Source organism: Schistocerca piceifrons, chromosome 1 (genome assembly GCF_021461385.2).
Source record: "Schistocerca piceifrons isolate TAMUIC-IGC-003096 chromosome 1, iqSchPice1.1, whole genome shotgun sequence".
NCBI classification, from domain to species: domain Eukaryota; kingdom Metazoa; phylum Arthropoda; class Insecta; order Orthoptera; family Acrididae; genus Schistocerca; species Schistocerca piceifrons.
In genome coordinates this window covers 956,320,738-956,339,089 of record NC_060138.1, presented here as the reverse complement: position 1 = coordinate 956,339,089, position 18,352 = coordinate 956,320,738, and positions in this window count along the sequence as shown.

Here is an 18,352-nt window from a genome sequence, read left to right as displayed (position 1 = left end):
AACCAGAAATGTTTGTTTATTTGGATAGTCCGCTTCTTAGTTGCCATATTTCGGTATAATATTTTCCTTTGTTTCAAAACGGCAACTTTAGATAGATGACCACTGCAACTTGGTAACATCAGTAACAATTTAATACTTTGAAACAGTACGTGTGGTGAACGAGGAGTGTACACTGTTGAATGAGGAATACATTAAACACGAAAGCTGCGTCCAGTAACAATAATTAACTTTCAGTTACATAACAAAACACACGTCGAAATACTGTCAGTTCGTCTCAGTACCCAGTAAAACTTAAACTGGAACGATCGCAAACATCCTTTGTGAGGAAGGCAAACAAAAGACTGCGTTTCATTGGCCGCACACTAAAAATGCGCAACATGTCTACTGAAACACTGCCTACACTACGTTTGTCCGTCCACTGCTCTAGTATTCCTGCGCGGTATGGGATCCTTGACAGACGTGACTGACGGCGCACGCCAAAAACGTCCAAAGAACGGTAGCACGATTTGTAATGTCAGGAAATAGGGGAGAGGGTGTCCCGGATTTAATAAGCTAGTTGGGGTGACATCCATGAAAACAAAAGCGTTTTTCGTTGCCGCGAGATGTTTTCCGAAATTCGAATCACCAACATCTGTTCTGAATGCCAAAACATTATTTCCTCGGGAACTAGCACAGGACGAAATGACCACAGTAATAATGTAATTCAGGGCTCGTAAGAAAATATTTAAGTGGTCCTTTTTCCTGCACGCTGTTAAAGAATGGGACGATAGAGAAATAGTCCGAAGGTGGTTCGACGAACCCACTGCCAGGCAAGTAAGTCTGGATTGCAAAGAAATCCTGTAGATGTAGTCATTTAGTTGTAACAACGAAGTTATGTTGTAATTGCGACATGTGAGTTACATTTGATTTGAACATCGAAGTTGTTTGCTGTTTATTTATTTTTTGTTCATTATTTTCAGCCATAGACAAACACCTAGGTGCGTTAAATTGATACTGAAATAAAGTGTCATTGGTCGCATAGTTCTTAGAGCCATTTTTTGTCCTTTCGTGTTACTTTTCTTTACATAAACGGCCGTATCTTTAGATTTCGTTGACATAGAAGTTCACCTTTTTTCACCACCGAGGGAACGTGTACCGAAGGAAATGCGATACATTTCCGCTTATTATGTCTACCCGTACTCGAGGTAAACGGGTTTATGGGATGGGTAGACAGATAAACGTTCAAGAAAGTGAGACTAGTTAGGTAACAGTTTTAGCGATTTAGGTGACGAAATCCTAACCACGAAAATAGCTACGACAGTCACTAAAGATGAGGGCCACATAAATAATTCCCCCTACTCTTTATTCGAAATGTTCTAGTTGCAGGCGATACATTAGCAAATTACTCGTAGCCTTCGATCCAAATCACGTTTATAGGAATGCAAATAAAATCTATTTGTCTACACACATGGTAATTCAGATCCCAGTATTAATGCCACCGCGTTTTAGAAGTGCGAGCATTCTCATTGTCAGCTAGAAACACTTCGGCTGATGAACATTTTCTGACTCTGGCCAGTCTAATGGAGACTTAGAAACATTGTATAATACGTTTGGCAGCTATGTCGCCGTTTATTTCCTGGAGTAGTGCTGAATTATCCTACTAAATTTACTCGCTAATAACACTATTTTGTTATTGCCATTTTCATTGCGAAATTGCCGGCTTACTCATGTCTGGGGTAAAATAGAGGGCTGTTTGCCTGGGTTGTCTGCTAGTGTAGTGAAAGGTGTTTGCTACTGTATAGGAGGTCCGGTTTGTTTTCGGTTCTAATCTCGATGGAGGCAGATAGACTATCAGTAAAGAAATTTCAAGAAATTCTTGAGCCCCCGAAACGTTTTAGTGCTACCCTTATTCTGTACTGGGGCCCTGTGGATGTCAATATGAAACTCTTGTAGAGTTTCATACTTGTTACTGCCTACTTTTTCCGCTTCTGTCAATAATTTTATTGACTTAAGTGTGACACTGAATGATTTTTAACTGAATTTCGTTATGAATCTTCACGCATTGCTAAATTTGTACACTTTCTTGGTAGGTCAGCAACGGTAATCCAGTATGATTGGTCTCAACGTTGACACAGACCGTTTCGCGGCCGAATGCGCATAATATTTTGCTAATTCGTTACGATCTGGAGTACCTTCTCCTATTAAAACAGTTACGTTATTTCGATAAGCTGAAATTAATTTTTTTTATTACAATTCAAGCTAATTAGCGTTTCTTCTTTCATTTATATCTTATATTTACGTGTTGTGTTTAACACACTAATCACCATTAATATAGTCTTATACATGACTGAAAACAGTCTGACAAAGTTCGGATATTTTTTCAGTTTCACGCCTGTGCATAGTATGTATGTTGGCAGCACTTCGTCGCCTTGCCTGTTATGCTGTGTAGCAGATTTTAAGGCTGTGCGGGTCAGCATAACGAAAAGGGGAGGGGTCTCGCTCGTTTTGTCCACGACTGTACGTTTGTGAACTTATCATTTCTGAGAACGTAAGCTGTCACAGCGTGACTACCTGTAAATACTAAATTAATGCAATAAATGCTCAAAATGATGTCCGTCAACCTCAATGCATTTGGCAATACGTGTAACGACATTCCTCTCAACAGCGAGTAGTTCGCCTTCCGCAATGTTCGCACATGCTTTGACAATGCGCTGACGCATGTTGTCAGGCGTTGTCGGTGGATCACGATGGCAAATATCCATCAACATTCCACAGAGAAATAAATCCGGGGATGTCAGATCCTGTGAACCTGCGGGCCATGGTATGGTGCTTCGACGACCAATCCACCTGTCATGAAATATGCTATTCAATACTGCTTCAACCGCACGCGAGCTATGATCCGGACATCCATCATGTTGGAAGTACATCGCCATTCTGTCATGCAGTGAAACATCTTGTAGTAACATCGGTAGAACATTACGCAGGAAATCAGCATACACTGCATAATTTAGACTGCCATCGATAAAATGAGGGCCTATTATTCTTCTTCCTCAATAACGCGGCACCTTACATTAACCCACCAAGGTCGCTAATGCTCCACTTGTCGCAGCCATCGTGGATTTTCCGTTGCCCAATAGTGCATATTATACCGTTCACGTTACCGCTGTTGATGAATGACGCTTCGTCGTTAAATAGAGCGCCTGCAAAAAATCTGTCATTGTCCCGTAATTTCTCTTGTGTCCAGTGGCAGAACTGTACACGACGTTCAAAGTCGTCGCCATGCAATTCCTGGTGCACAGAAATATGGTACGGGTGCAATTGATGTTGATGTAGCATTGCCAACACGACGTTTTTGAGATTCCCGATTCTCGAGCAATTTCTCTGCTACTGATGTGCGGATTAGCCGTGACAGCAGCTAAAACTCCTACTTGGGCATCATCATTTGTTGCAGGTCGTGGTTGACGTTTCACATGTGGCTGAACACTTCCTGTTTCCTTAAGTAACGTAACTCTCCGGCCAAGGGTCCGGACACTTGGATGATATCGTCCAGGATACCGAGCAGCATACATAGCACACGCCCGTCGGACATTTTGATCACAATGGCCATACATCAACACGATATCGACCTTTTCCGCAATTGGTAAACGGTCCATTTTAACACGGGTAATGTATCGCGAAGCAAATACCGTCCGCACTAGCGGAATATTACGTGATACTACGTACTTATACGTTTGTGACTATTACAGTGCCATCTATCACAAAGTGAAGAAAGTGTTCCAGTAAATCATTCATAATTCTTTACGTACTATACCAGTATGTAATAAAAAATGAGGGTTCCTATTTTAAAAAAACGCAGTTGATATCCGTATGACCTATGGCAGCGCCATCTAGCCGACCAAAGCGCGATCTGGTTTCTCCATTCAAGCTAGACGAGTTTCGTTCTTTGTAGTTTTTGACTCTTATGTCTTGTGATATTTGGTCCGGTCACTATCAATGGACCATCCTTTATATATGTATGGAACGTCAAAAATAACTAAATATATTATGGTAACAAACACGTGTGATGCATAAAATGTGTAAGTAGAGGCACCCAGTTCGATACGAGCATTCCGTATGGTCGGTCGCGGGTGGTTCTATGTAAGATTCGACGAGTGAGACCAGTTGTCGCTCTCGGTATAGGCAGCTCTTTTTAGTCGGTGCAGATCGATTCTAAAGGAGAAGCGGTGAATTAGCCTTGTAGCTGTTGCACTTTGAAAAAGATACAAGAAATCTGGGATAGAACTTTGATTTTTCGTGTTTGTCACAAATGAACAAATATTTTCACAAAAGGTTTTACTGAGTGAAATTCAGGGTATGATGCGTTCTCACAAAATTTCATGGAACACTGAGTACGTTCGGGACTCTTGTGTTGTTTGAGATTTCAATCAAATTTAACCTGTGTGCCTACTATTTATGTCAAGAGACTACAGTCTCTCATTAAGCGTTAGAACTCCGAGATAATATACAATTTTTGTGAAACGTAAGTAGCCAATGTAGAAAACAACTAATTCTTGTTTTATTTGTTACACCTGTATCTTTTCCTAAATGGAACTTGTCTGTTTATTTCGCGCCAGCGGAGTGGCTGCGTGGTTTAGGGCGCTAGGTTACGGATTGCGCAGCCCATCCCGCCGGAGGGACATGGGTGTGTGTGTGTTGTTCTTAGCATAAGTTAGTTTAAGTAGTGTGTAAGACTGGGTACCGATGACCTCAGCAGTTTGGTGCCTTAGGAATTCACACACAGTTGAAAAGTTTATTTCTTAGTGTGACGTATGTGACAACAGTCTAACTACTTATCCACGAAAGTCGGTCATACTTCTCGCGCCGCTGATGGCGACTGTCTATTTTCTTAACTGTGTAAGACACGAAAATTTAGGGAAATAAAAGGAATTGCCTGGGTTCTATCTCATACCCTTCTACAGCATTCACCCTACGTTCTTGGAGGCAGATGGATGGAGCGTGGGTGGACGCGAAGACGCAGGAGGAATGGCGGCAGCGTAGCGCCACGAGGTCAGGAGCATAAGGCGCCATCCGAAAGCTTACCGCTGCAGCCGCTGTATTTCTCACCGTCTGGCTAAGCCGTTCTTGTTAGCTAAAGCAGGATACCGCCGCAGCCTGAGCACACGAATTTGTCCTGGCGCTTACCAGAAGGCCGGCGAGCTCGTGGTCGCAGCCTGGTTGCTGTGGCGTTAGAAACTGAAGGGCGAGTTACACACATGTTTGACAAAAAAACGGCCGATTGTAAACAGATTTGGGAAAATTGCACTAAAGTAAACAGCGAAAACTTTTCCGACCAGAAACTTATATCACAAATAATGGTCCACTTCAATATACTTTATCCTACCTCTATTCAGTGTATAAATACTATTCCTTAAAAGACTATTCTGGAAGGCTTAGACGGCCGGAGTGGCCGAACGGTTCTAGGCGCTACACTCTGGAATCGCGTGACCGCTACAGTCGCAGGTTCGAATTCTGCCTCGGGCATGGATGTGTGTTATGTCCTTAGGTTAGTTAGGTTTAAGTAGTTCTAAGTTCTAGGGGACTGATGACCTCAGAAGTTAAGTCGCATAGTGCTCTGAGCCATTTGAACCATTTGGAAGGCTTACTAGATGCAGAACCGCAGAAAGATTGCCATAATATCTTCTTTGGATGCTCCTTCTTATTAATCATCATCATCTTCTCCATCTGCACTTCATAATTAGGTATTAGGCCGGTTCAGTTCTCTGAATTGCCTGTCCATGTCTTCTTAAGTCTTCCAACATGCCTTCTTCCTTCCGGTCTACAGGCTAAGGCTGGTTTGGAAACTCATTTACAGTTCATTCTTTGTACTTATTCGTACCAGGTGTTGTCATATCGGTGTGCATGCGACATCATGCTTGCCAATATGTTCCTAAACGTCGCGCATAGAAACAGGAATCGCCCATGCTCATAACTCGGGTTCTGTTAGTGAAATGTTTTGTATAGCTCATGAGCTAGAGCTCATTTGTGCACTCAACAGAAGAACGCTCTTAGTGTCACTCTTCTACAGTATTGGGTTAAGATCTGAATATTACACACTTCCTCCTGTTTAGGCAATTGGTGCAAATAATATGCGATGATACTTATGGAGACACCATTAGTTCACGAGCACTATCTTGGAAAACACCAAGCGAAAGGGTATTTTTGCTACGTTTTAGCCGTCATTAGAGGACCAAAACCCAGCAGTGGATTCCAAGACGGTTGTGCAAAGCGAACGCCGAAATTTGTACTATATAATCCTAAGATCCCGTTCTAGATCAGCCTTGAAAATTTCTTTGATATTTTCATCCGTTTTCAGGATGAAGTGGTTCAAATATGACCTAAATCTACACATAAAATTCGGTACGAGACAAAACTTAATTTATCGAGAAGAACCATCTCCTCGTTTTAAAAAAGCTTCATCCATTATTGAGAAACGCCCCCGACCCCAAATTTTTTTTTTGGTACGAAAACCTAGCCGCGTATTCCTAGACGCTTAAGCACAGCATGTGTTGTAATTTTAACGATGTATTCCTAAGATCCCGCTGCCGAAAAAGTTTGAAAATTTTCTTCATATCTTTACCCGTCTGCGAGATATGGTGATTCAAAGTTGCCCTTCTGATACACATAAATTACGCACGTAAAATCCAATATTAGTCGAAAATGTAGTGACGTAACACGGAGAAATACGCTGCACAGTGTCTCCGCTATCATGTTGGAAATCCATCCTGTGGTACGGAAGCATACTCAAAACATTTTTGCACGAAGAGTCTGGTCTATACCATTTTTCTGGCCAATACAGTTCTTTTCATATGAGTTACTGCGGTGCTGTAGCAGAGAAAGGAAGGAAGCCAATGGAAGAATACTTCTATCCGAGCACAAAAATTGGGATATTTTGCTATTTATTTCAAAACACTGACTGAAGTGAGGTACCAGCTGTCTCCTTCCACCTTCCATAGCACGTTTAAAATTTTCTCAAAAATTTTGTCATGCTCATATATTACCGCTTTTTTAATGCTGAAAGAGAATAAGACAGTGGTAATGGCAAGGAGATGGAAAAGTAATAAACAGTTTAAGGTAGCAGACAGTGGTTCTATTATAGAAATAACGAAGGAGACACTGGCAGTGTGAGAGAAATAGAGGCTCACCATGGTAGCTGAGCATAACTTACAGTGACATAGCAGTGATAGAAGAGTGAAGGATATAGCGCCGGGATAGGAGGAATAAAGAGAGAAAGTGGAAGTGGGTAAGAGCCACTGATAGTGAGAGACCGGATGTATGAGAATGACAACAAGAAAGAGAGAGAGATAGTGACAGTGAGGTCAGCAGCAGCGAGAAGGAAGCAATGAGATATTGGCAGTAGGAGAAAGTCAGTGGGAGAAAGTGACAGTGAGAGTAGAGCATAACGAAGGTTACTGTGCCCGTGACACAGGAGACAGTGACAGAGAGACACAATAACAGACTCGAAATGACAATCAGTTGCACTGAATGAGTGAGAAAGGACAACCGGAGAGGATGGGTTCGAGCGACTTCAGCGATGGATTAGTGGGTGTGAGTGTGTTACAGTTAGGAAAGCTTGTGGAAATTCGAGGTGAGTAGCCTGTTAAAAAAGCGCTGATATGTTCAAATGCCAAAATTTTAGAAATAATTTAAAGCTGTTAAGGAAGGTAGGTAGAATGAGGCAGCCGGTATCCCCACTTCAAGTCAGAGAATTTTAAATGAACAGAAATATATTAACATTTTTTGTGCTCCGAAAGGAGCATTTTTCCGCTGATTTGGTTATTCTGCATTCAACAACTTCTACTTTTAGTTCCTGTCCCAGTGCTTCGTTGTTTTTAGAAATCTTTCCGTGAGTAGTCTTTTGTTCTTCTTAAAAATCTGTATTTAACCTAAAATTCTTTTTCTAGGTTCACTGCCTTGAAGACAAGAAGAAGTGCTGGGAGAGCCATAGTTTCATGAAGTTTTACTCTCGTTTGTCGTCTGGTTTTATTTTTAAATACATTATGCTTAGTGCCACATATATTTCCGGATCTAGCGGGTTGTACAACTCGATCTATATTACTGTCTAGGCCAATTAGACAGCCAAACTAAGTGAAGAACGGTATTTATTCTAAAATCACATTATATACAATGATTTTTAATCGAGCCCCATTTTTGTTCCAGAAAGACATCACTTTAACCTTGGTATTATAAGTCTCAATATCGTGTTGTTTACAAAGGCAACTGAGGTGGTTCAGTGCACGTTTGTAATTCGACTTCTTTTTCTTGCAATGTAAAGACATCACATGCATAGAGTAAAACATTTAACTTGGTGTCTTTTGATGTTTTAATTTTTTTGTGTGTAATGCTTCCAGTTTAGGATAATGTCATTAATATAACCATTAATAATAGTGGATGATTTTGGGCACTGCCACCGTACTGGTTTGTATATTAAAGTTTCTTTAGTTGTTAACAATTTTATATTCTTTCTACACCCGTTATTTAGGTCTTTACCAGTTTGCAGGGATGTCTATTGCTTTCCATTATAGTCCATATTTGGTTTCTGTTCACATTGTCAAATGCTTTGAAACAAATCTTTAAATGTTTCGTGTGTTCGTAACTCAGATTCTCGTCTTTTCTCAATTACTTTTTGACTAGTAAAGACTTTGTCTGTGACTACTCTTCCTTTTCAAAATGGAGTGTGTTCTTCACTAATGACGAATTTCTGAATTGTGGCAACCCTGCTGTTTCTCGCTTACAACTTGTACAGCGAGTAGACAGGACTTGCGTCTCTATAGTATAGGCAGTTTCTCCAGCCCCCCTCTCGATATATGCTCTGGTGGCAGCAGATTTGCTGTACGAAAATTCGCTACACTCTCTCAGCAGCCTTCCAAGAATTCTTTCATTCATCTTCGCTACTATTGATTATCAGGATTCGTCCCGGTTCGTCCCTTGCCATATCACTTCTTAGCCTTACCCCATAAATATTTTAATGATACTAGTACGATGAGCAACAAAAGTTCCCAAAAAATCTTGCAGTCGGATAATAAGGATTTTTATCTCTTTGTTCTGAACATTATCCTCCATTCATTCTCTTTTAAAAAGTACTTCCGTTCATTAAGCAAAGTGTAATCTTTTTCCAAGTCTTTTCGCATTTCCTAAGGATTGTTCAGCCGTTGCACTCACCTGTAGGCACAGCACCGTCGGTGAAGAATGGTAAGTGTTGCTGACGCTACGTAATACAGATCGCATGCACATACTGCAAACATGAATTCTCGATTTAATCTTCTTTGGGCATACACAATGTTTATTTTGTTTCAATTGATCATTCGCCAGACCGATACAGCGTACTAGCTTGTATTTGTCAAAGCTATACGATCTAATCGAAAATGATAACGATGTTCTATATGACTGTAAGTAGAAGTCATATGGTTAAAAATCGGATGAATACTCGTAGTTTTCACTGCATCTTCGTGGGAAGATATATTATTCTGAAGAAAGACAATTCTTTTTCTTTTTCAATCAAATGCTCGGCGCTCATAAACATCGTCATTTGTGTTTATGAAAATTAGGATGATATTTGGCAGTTATAGCTGAGCTTTTCTAGGATTTCCTTTCACATACTAAAAATCTCTGGTCATAAGCTTTGCAACAGGTCGTATGAACATCGTCATATTGTCACCAGTTACCGACCTCAACCCATTGCTTTGATTGGTCTTTCGTTTCTAGTGTATAGCGGCAGTCCAACACCTTATACACAGTACCAAACAGGCATACAAAATCAGCTGAATTCCTTATAAAATGGTAGGAACTGGCTGACAAACATGTGTTTGGACTTACGTTCAACCAGCTATTAACAAATACTATACCTCTCTTGTATTAACTTTTCTTACACTAAATTCCACTTGTACAACGTATCGCATTGTGACACGCCCGATATTCCACACGCCTTATTCGAATTTCGACCAAATTCGTCATTGGTCCCGTTCTTGCAGGATCTTTATCCGGCCGCAGCGATGTCGGAGGTATGATGTTTTAACGGTTTCTTGATATTGACGGTACACTCGTGAAATAGTCTTTCGAGAAAATCTCCACTTCATCACTACCACGGAGCTGCTGTTTCACCATCGCTGGTGCGTCGACAATAACACCATGTTCAAACTCACTTAAATCTTGATAACCTATTATTGTAGCAGCAGGAACCGAAATAACAGCTGCGCCAGTCAGTTGTCTTATACAGGCCTTGCCGACCGCTGCTCCGTATTCTGCCTGTTTACATATCTCTGTATTTGAATACGCATTCCTATACTAGTTTCTTTGGAGCTTCAGTGAGTATATATATATATATATATATATATATATATATATATATATATATATATATTACGGAAGCTAAGATTATACAATATATTTGTAAAAGACATATAATGACTTTGGTGTAAATACTTTGCCAAGAATTTCAAGTTAATTTTAATAAACACTAAATGTCATTCTCGAATCAGTTTGGAATGCAATAAATGTGCTACAATGAAACCTAAATTTCGGTTAATCATCACGGCTTCTCGTTTATTGCATCAGTTAAATTTTAATTTCAGTGGCAACTGCATTTTTCATTTCTATCAAATAATATGTCTTGCATTAATCGCCACTATATATATATATATATATATATATATATATATATATATATATATATATATATATATATATATATATATACCACAGAATGCATTAATCGTCACTATCTGCAATCAGCACAAAGTAAAACTGTGCCACTTAGCAGTGTAGTTTTGTAAAAGATTTGCCATTGGCGTAGATTCATTAATTTGGTCATTATAATTACTGGTAAACAGTACTAAGTGTTCAGTGTAACAACTTACCGATGATCGTCTCCTATTGCCATCATCACTCAGTGAAAAGTAATTAAAAGACATACTATTTGATACGAATGATAAATGCAGTTGCCACTGAAATTAAAATTTAACTGATGCAATAAACGAGAAGCCGTGATAATTAGCTGAAATTTAGATTTCATTGTAGCACATTTATTGCATTCCAAACTGATTCGAGAATGACATTTAGTGCTTATTAAAATCAACTTGAAATTCTTGGCAAAGTATTTACACAAAAGTGATTATATGTCTTTTACAAATATATTATATAATCTTAGCTTCCGAAACTTCAGCGTTATGGTGATTCTTGCTATTTGTAAAATCCTGTTGAGTACAAACGACGTAAAATCAGGTATGAGATATTGAATAGTTGCAGGTATTGCTTTACCAAACCTGGTGACCGAACGTTATAGTGAGTGACACTGCTCAGTAAATCCGCGTTACACGTTGCTGGTAAATCATCAGTATCATTTTCACTTATGGTTTACAGTTCATTACAGTAATTATTAACTTTCACCCAAGTTATTAAACGTGACTTCACACAATGTAGTACATATTACTGTACATGACATTCTCATTTGAGCTTACACGTGTACATATAATGTTGCTGCCTAAGCACATCTTACTAACTGTTACTAACATTATTTTCAACTAAACAGATAAAAATACATTATTTATGCTCAAGCCTGAGCTGGTGACCGTAAACAATCATTCAATAATTAATATTCAGTCTCAATTACATAATTATTTACTCATTTAATTAGCTACATTAATTTAACTAACATAAATAGTTACTTCGGATCATTGCTATACAGTGTCCGTAAGTGTTTGATAACGACCAATAATAATCTATATGGATTCTTCCGGTTATAGTTTATTCTTCAGAAACGATGCCATTTCTGTGAAGTTCATAACATCAAGTTAGAAGTCTTATTAACATACCGAAGGGTGCAGGACTGTTATAAGTGCACAAATACATTGAAATAACAGTGGAATATTCGACGCTTTGCAAGAGCTGTAATGTGATCCGTATGATAATGCACAGAAGTGACTGTGTTAAAAATACATATTTCTCAATTGATACTTCGTAAAACGCATGTAGCTACGTTTACTTCGTGTTGTACGTTTGCACATGTATAAACCTGACGTTGTATTGAACAACGTAGAACGTAAATAACAATGTACATTAAACGTGTTATGTCTTGGAAACTATTCGGAATAGGGTATATGTCCATACGAAGTATTTTGCTTCAAGTGAAGGTCCCCGTCGTATCCTTCAAAACCACCTGGGACACCCTGTATATATCATGCGAACCCCAATTTAAAACTGAAATGTTCCAAATCTTTCCATAAATCTCTGTAAGAACTGTCGAGACACAAATTCAAAGCGGCCTAATGGGACGTACGCCCTTCTTGTTACTCCGTGTTAAACATTTGTTATTTTCTCAACCTCATTCATCTCTCTGGAACTCCTTCATCGTCCCTCAAAAATTTAAGCAAATTTACTGACATTGTAGTTTGATGTACGCGTAAGGTTTCGGTCGGTCAAATGTTTTTTCCTTGTGATTATAATTAATTTCATCTGTTTCTGTCACGTTTCCAAGGTAACATAATTACGAAAATTCAGTCTCCTTATGTCTCTTTCCTCGTCAGCTGATTCTAAGTCGAGTTCTAAAATTGTAAACATATCAAAAAACTGAATAAAGACTTCTGATTCTGGAGCACACAACACACGCATTGCAGACAGGGAATATCAACACTTATTTTAAAGTAAGGAATGGATTGCGTCTCAAGGCAACTACACAGTTGACAGCTTCATTGGAAAAGGCACAAATCTATCTGATGAAAAGAGAATTTAATTTTTCATTTGCTCTTCGGTGCGGTTTGTAGTTAAATATTTTTTATCTAGAACTAAGGATACATCCTTTTAACTTTCTTCTATTCCTTAATTCTTTAGAATTGATCTTTCTTTTCTTTTAAACAGTTTCTGGGGGTAAAATCTATTAAAAAGGTGTAATCAAGTACAAGATATTACAATGGCTTAGCTTTCGGGAGTAATATGACGGGACTGACACAAAAAAGTGTTCGGAACTTTAAATAATGACTTATAAAATCATACTTTTCCTTTTTCTGTCGATTCTCTGCGTGGCGGCCGTGATGATATTCAATTTTAGTTGATGACTTTCGCCTTGATTAAAATGTCTGCTGGGTGCTGCTGCATTTTTTTCTTCTTTCTACTGTTGTGTTGGCAAACACGCCCTCTGCCGCTGTTTGTTTAGCAACAGTTATCTGTGAATATTTACGGATGTTTCACTTCAGAGAGTTTTTCGAATTATTCTGAAAGCAACGTCCGCGCATCAGAGCGAATTTCATCACGCAACAAATCTTTTATTCACAAAGGTGCACGGAATATTATATCGAGATACTACGAGCTCCGGGCAGCGAGGGCATAGTGATCCGGGCAGTACATCATCTTCTGCCAGGCATTTCCGGTAATTCGGTTTAAAAGTGACGCGACCTGTGTGCTCTGCATTCGAAATACAAATTTTAATTTAAAACAAAATAAACGTAAATTAATTAATGTCACGTCAAAAGTCAAATACGTCAGTGGCGTGCACGTACGTCAGAGTTAGAAAAGTCCTGGTGTGGCCATTTCACTGCTGGAATTAAAATGTCAGCTTGTCAGCGTACTGACCTTTGCGAGCAGACGTTGCTCTAGCGAACACACGGTCTGCATAAGCGTGAGATTCTACGCCACAGGGCATTCCACTCCAACTTCTGAGTTACCTGGAATTGGGAGGTTTCCCCTAATGTACAACAAGCTTTTCCCTTTGATGATTCCCGCCTGTCTCATTGTATCCTAGAGCACCGCCAAAGTTTCATTTCATATGTCCATCCTACAAAGTTAACATTCACTTTCCAGTCAAAATAAAATTATCTGCCGATCATTTATACATATTTATTCAGAGTTTCTTCAGATACTGGACATGTTTCTTCGCGCTGATTGCCGTTACTTGACCTTCCTTTTTTACACTATTTCGTCATTCAAAGAAAGGTACAACTGTTCGCGCTAGTCTTCCTGGTACACGAACGACGTTCCCTGATAATCCGACCGGATAATCCCAAGGTTTCAGCACTATTTCCCCATGGGCGGTATGAATTTTTTTTACAAGCAGTCTCTATCACAGATATCTCCCACCTTTACTAAGAAAGTTCGCCACAGCCTGGTGTGATTGACGTCACTCAGTTACTATTTATTGCTGATTTTTTGTTATTAGTGAAAATGCACACAGTGTACAAGTACAAAACAGAAACAAATACCAACACAAAACTGACTTAAGTTACTCTAGGCGTAGATTTATAGTTGACATTGTTCTTTTTCTGCAGTTTATTGCATGATATCTTTCGCAGTGTTCAATGCACAATTCACACGTACAGTCTTCGTTTAGTTGGTGGAATGGCAGAACATGTGAAAGCCAAGTGTTGCGCATCGTGTTGCTGAATGTCGGAGTTCGTAATAGACTGTTTCTATTATTCTGTTATTATGTTGTCGGTCGAGTAAAAGTCATATCAGATTTGCGTTTTGCTGTGACCAGTGCGCGTGTACTTTCGTAGGTTTTGGCGTTTGCAAAGAGCATCTGCATTCTTATGTTTCTACGAAGAAGATTTCTTTTATTAAGACATGAGCCAGCTTTGAAAGCTCTATGTTCCCAGTGTCCAGAATTTGTTTCAAATAAAGAGGTTGGACTTCCTGTAATGTTAACGAGGTCATTAACTATTTGTAGCAGATTATGTATATTCCATAAGCTGCTATTGCTGATATGGTTGTTTTAAATAGAGTCATTGGTTGTTGTAAACTGCTTTTATTGCTGCTGTTGCTCTTTTTTTTTCTAATGGATGTTGAATAATGTCAGTGTTGAAACTTTCTGGCACGTTAAAACTGTTTGACGGACCGAGACTCGTACTCGGGACCATTGCCTTTCACGGGCTAGTGCTCTACCAACTGAGCTACCCAAGCACGACACACGACCGACCTCACAACTTCAATTCCGCCAGTACCTCGTCTCCTACCTTCCAAACTTCACAGAAGCTCTTCTGCGAACCTGCAGAAGTAGCACTCCTGCAAAAAGGATATTGCAGAGACAGCTTATCCACAGCATGTGGGATGTTTCCAGAATGCGATTTTCACTCTGCAGCGCAGTGTGCGCTGATATGAAACTTCCTAGCAGATGAAAACTGTGTGCTGGACTGAGACTCGAACTCGGGAAACTGCTGCATCATACATGACGTTTAAATTTATTACTTCTCTTTTACAAACTCCAACAGGAATAAATGTTACAGACACTAGCCACACATTCCACTAAATCCAACAACAAGATTACATCATAGTACCACACATTGTTCAGGAGACATGACGTCAGAAATAATGAGATGCGTGGAAAGTGCCACATTTTCCATGACGTTTAAATTTATTTCTTCTTTGTTACTAAAACAGTTCGCAACACATTTTGCTGATAGTATCCACATATGCATCTGTACGTAGCTACTCAAATACACCATTGTACGACACAGTTTCTGATGTGTGACGTCATTAACACTGAGATGCGTGAAAAAATCTCGCATCATGCATGAGGTTTTAATGTATTCAATCTTTATTGATAAGAAGATCCTGAAGTTAAGGAAATTCCTGATGCCTGGCAGCGCCTTAACACCTATCAACAGTGAAGTTCAAACGGCTGTAGGCGAAACCAATAGCCCTCTATATAGCTACGAAGAGGCGTTGCCATATAGACGTTTATAAAATCGCGTTGTGGATACGCGAAGCACCTCTGCCCAGCGTTCAGATATACTGTGTTTCTTAATTTGTACATCATGGATATTTCTTTGTACAACTGTTTCACAATTTGAACGGTGTTATCATGAATACATGAAAATGAAATTTTTCGATATTATGCTAAAAACTCAATTACTTTTGTAGAAAAATAGAACACTGGCAAAATGAATACCCGCTAAATACTTCGTTTGTCAGATAGTCTTTTATAATTGTTTGCATACCTTATAAATTTAATTGACTGCAGCTTCAGAATCATTATTACGAGAGAAACAAGCTCATATAAATATAAACTGATAATGGACCCTGTATCAAACAAAATTTGCAGCCATCATATATCGTGAACAGTTCAAGATATTGACCAGTGGTTTCAGTACATGATAATCGCGTATTTGATAGACACAGTTGCTGTATCAACTAAATTACTGAAGTAAATATGTTTAAAGTGGAATGACATGTTTCTTTAACGACATTCGAAACCCCTTGAAAACACGATTTAAGTGATAAAAAATTTGCCAAGACTGGCGTTGAAATTGTTAGCTAAAGTATGAAACGCAAGATGGCAGGAATCTGCTTTAGTAGTGTGAACACGGCCAAGTGTAGTTCTCATGGCAGTAGCCTGAGTAACCACTTAGGAAATTATTGCAAGCAGAGTTTCATTACCAAGTATATAAGCATTAATCTAGGTTTTGTTGGCTATACAAGTATCTGAACTACCGAAAAGTACCCTTTTAAGGGAAATCGTTTTTAAATTGAAGCATATCAGTAAATTAGCAGTAATGAAATAATTACTTACAGAAAGGTGGGCTTCCAATGGGATCCCCAGTATCGGGAACATTGGAAAATATGTTCATCAAGCACATAGAAAACAATCTTTGATACAGTCATCACAAAAAAGGAAACAAAACTGTTCACTAGCACAGGTATGTGGATGACATAATCTCTATGGTAGATGTACCAACAGAGACAATTGATAAATCTCATAAAGACATGAACAATATACATAAAAATATTCAATTCTCCATGGAAAAGAAATACAAAAGCAAATACATTTCTTGGGTATAACAATTAAGAGAAACGGCATTAAACATACATTTGACGTCTTCAGAAAGCTAACAGCCACAGACACAATTATATATACCCGCAAAATCAAAAATTAGCGTCCCTAGAGCATATGTTACACAGACTAAATAACATTCCACTCGGCAAAGAAAACAACGAAAAAGAAATACAGACAATACGACTCATAGCCACAAACAATCGTCACTACTCCCATATAGTACAAAACCTCGACCAGAAAATTAACACACAACTAAAGAAAAATGAAAAGAAGCACAGAACACAAACACCAAAAAATCCCCCCCCCCTCCCCACACACACACACACACTACAGTTCACACGGAAACAAAACAGTAAAACGCAAGACATGATTAAAAGAAAAAATATGGTACACTTTAACAAGAGAACACAAAGAAACACTCAATGCAGCAAATATATTAAAGAAACAGGGATTACACATTGCTTACAGAACAGGAAACACGCTCCAGTCACATTGACAAACAACAGACAATCGAGATAGATACCAAAACCAGTTAGAGTGCCATAAACGTAAACCAATATTCCTGGGGATGACAGCTAGGAACTTGTAAACTACGTGCAGAGAACATATAAGAAGTGGGAAATATCAAAATAGCCATTCTACTTCCGCCAAACACCTGATAAAACATGGACACGAACCATACAACATGAAGCAAGATATGTCAGTTATTAGAGTGACTAATCACAACAAAAAGCTCTTGACGTTGGAAGAAAACTTTCGCATACAAAGACAGTGCAATGAAAAAGACTCTACTTAGTGAACAAATCCATGTAAGCAATAGCTCTCTGATCATGCTAATCACTGAACGAAAAACATAACAAAAATAAATAATTAATGAATCTTCCTCTCCCCCCTTCTCTCTTTTCTTCTCTCTCTCTCTCTCTCTCTCTATCTCTCTCTCTCTCTCTCTCTCTCTCTCTCTCTTTCACACACACACACACACACACACACACACACAAAAGAAATGAAAATAACAAACCACACACACACACAAAACACAAAGGACGACAGATAAACACACAGCAACAGTTGGCAACACTACACACCGTAAACATGCACATGTCGAACACAAAATATAAAGTGCAAGTGATGCACGTGATGTGATGAAATAAATGTGGGCGAGAGACTGTCTGAAATCGGCCAACTGGAGCATGAAGACTAATGAACACATCTGCAGGACCACGCACATGGGCTAACAGTGCTGGAAATGGTAGCACCGAACAATAATTTCACATCACGACTCTGGTGCTATGAAAGTGGATTGTAACGTAAAATAGAAGAGAAAACATGACGAAATGTAACATAGTAACAATAAATTCATCATTAGAATAAACCTGATGTAAACAAACACAAACGCGGAGATTGGTCAGACGCGGTGGCACACGTACACTGGTGGTGTTACGCTCTTGGAAGTAAGTCCTACTGATGTATTAGATATCTTGTTACTAAGTTACGTTAAATGAAACTTTAAGATATTCAAGTGTATTAACAGCCATCTAAATTTTCAGTAGCTACGTATCTTTTATTTCAAAAATCGTG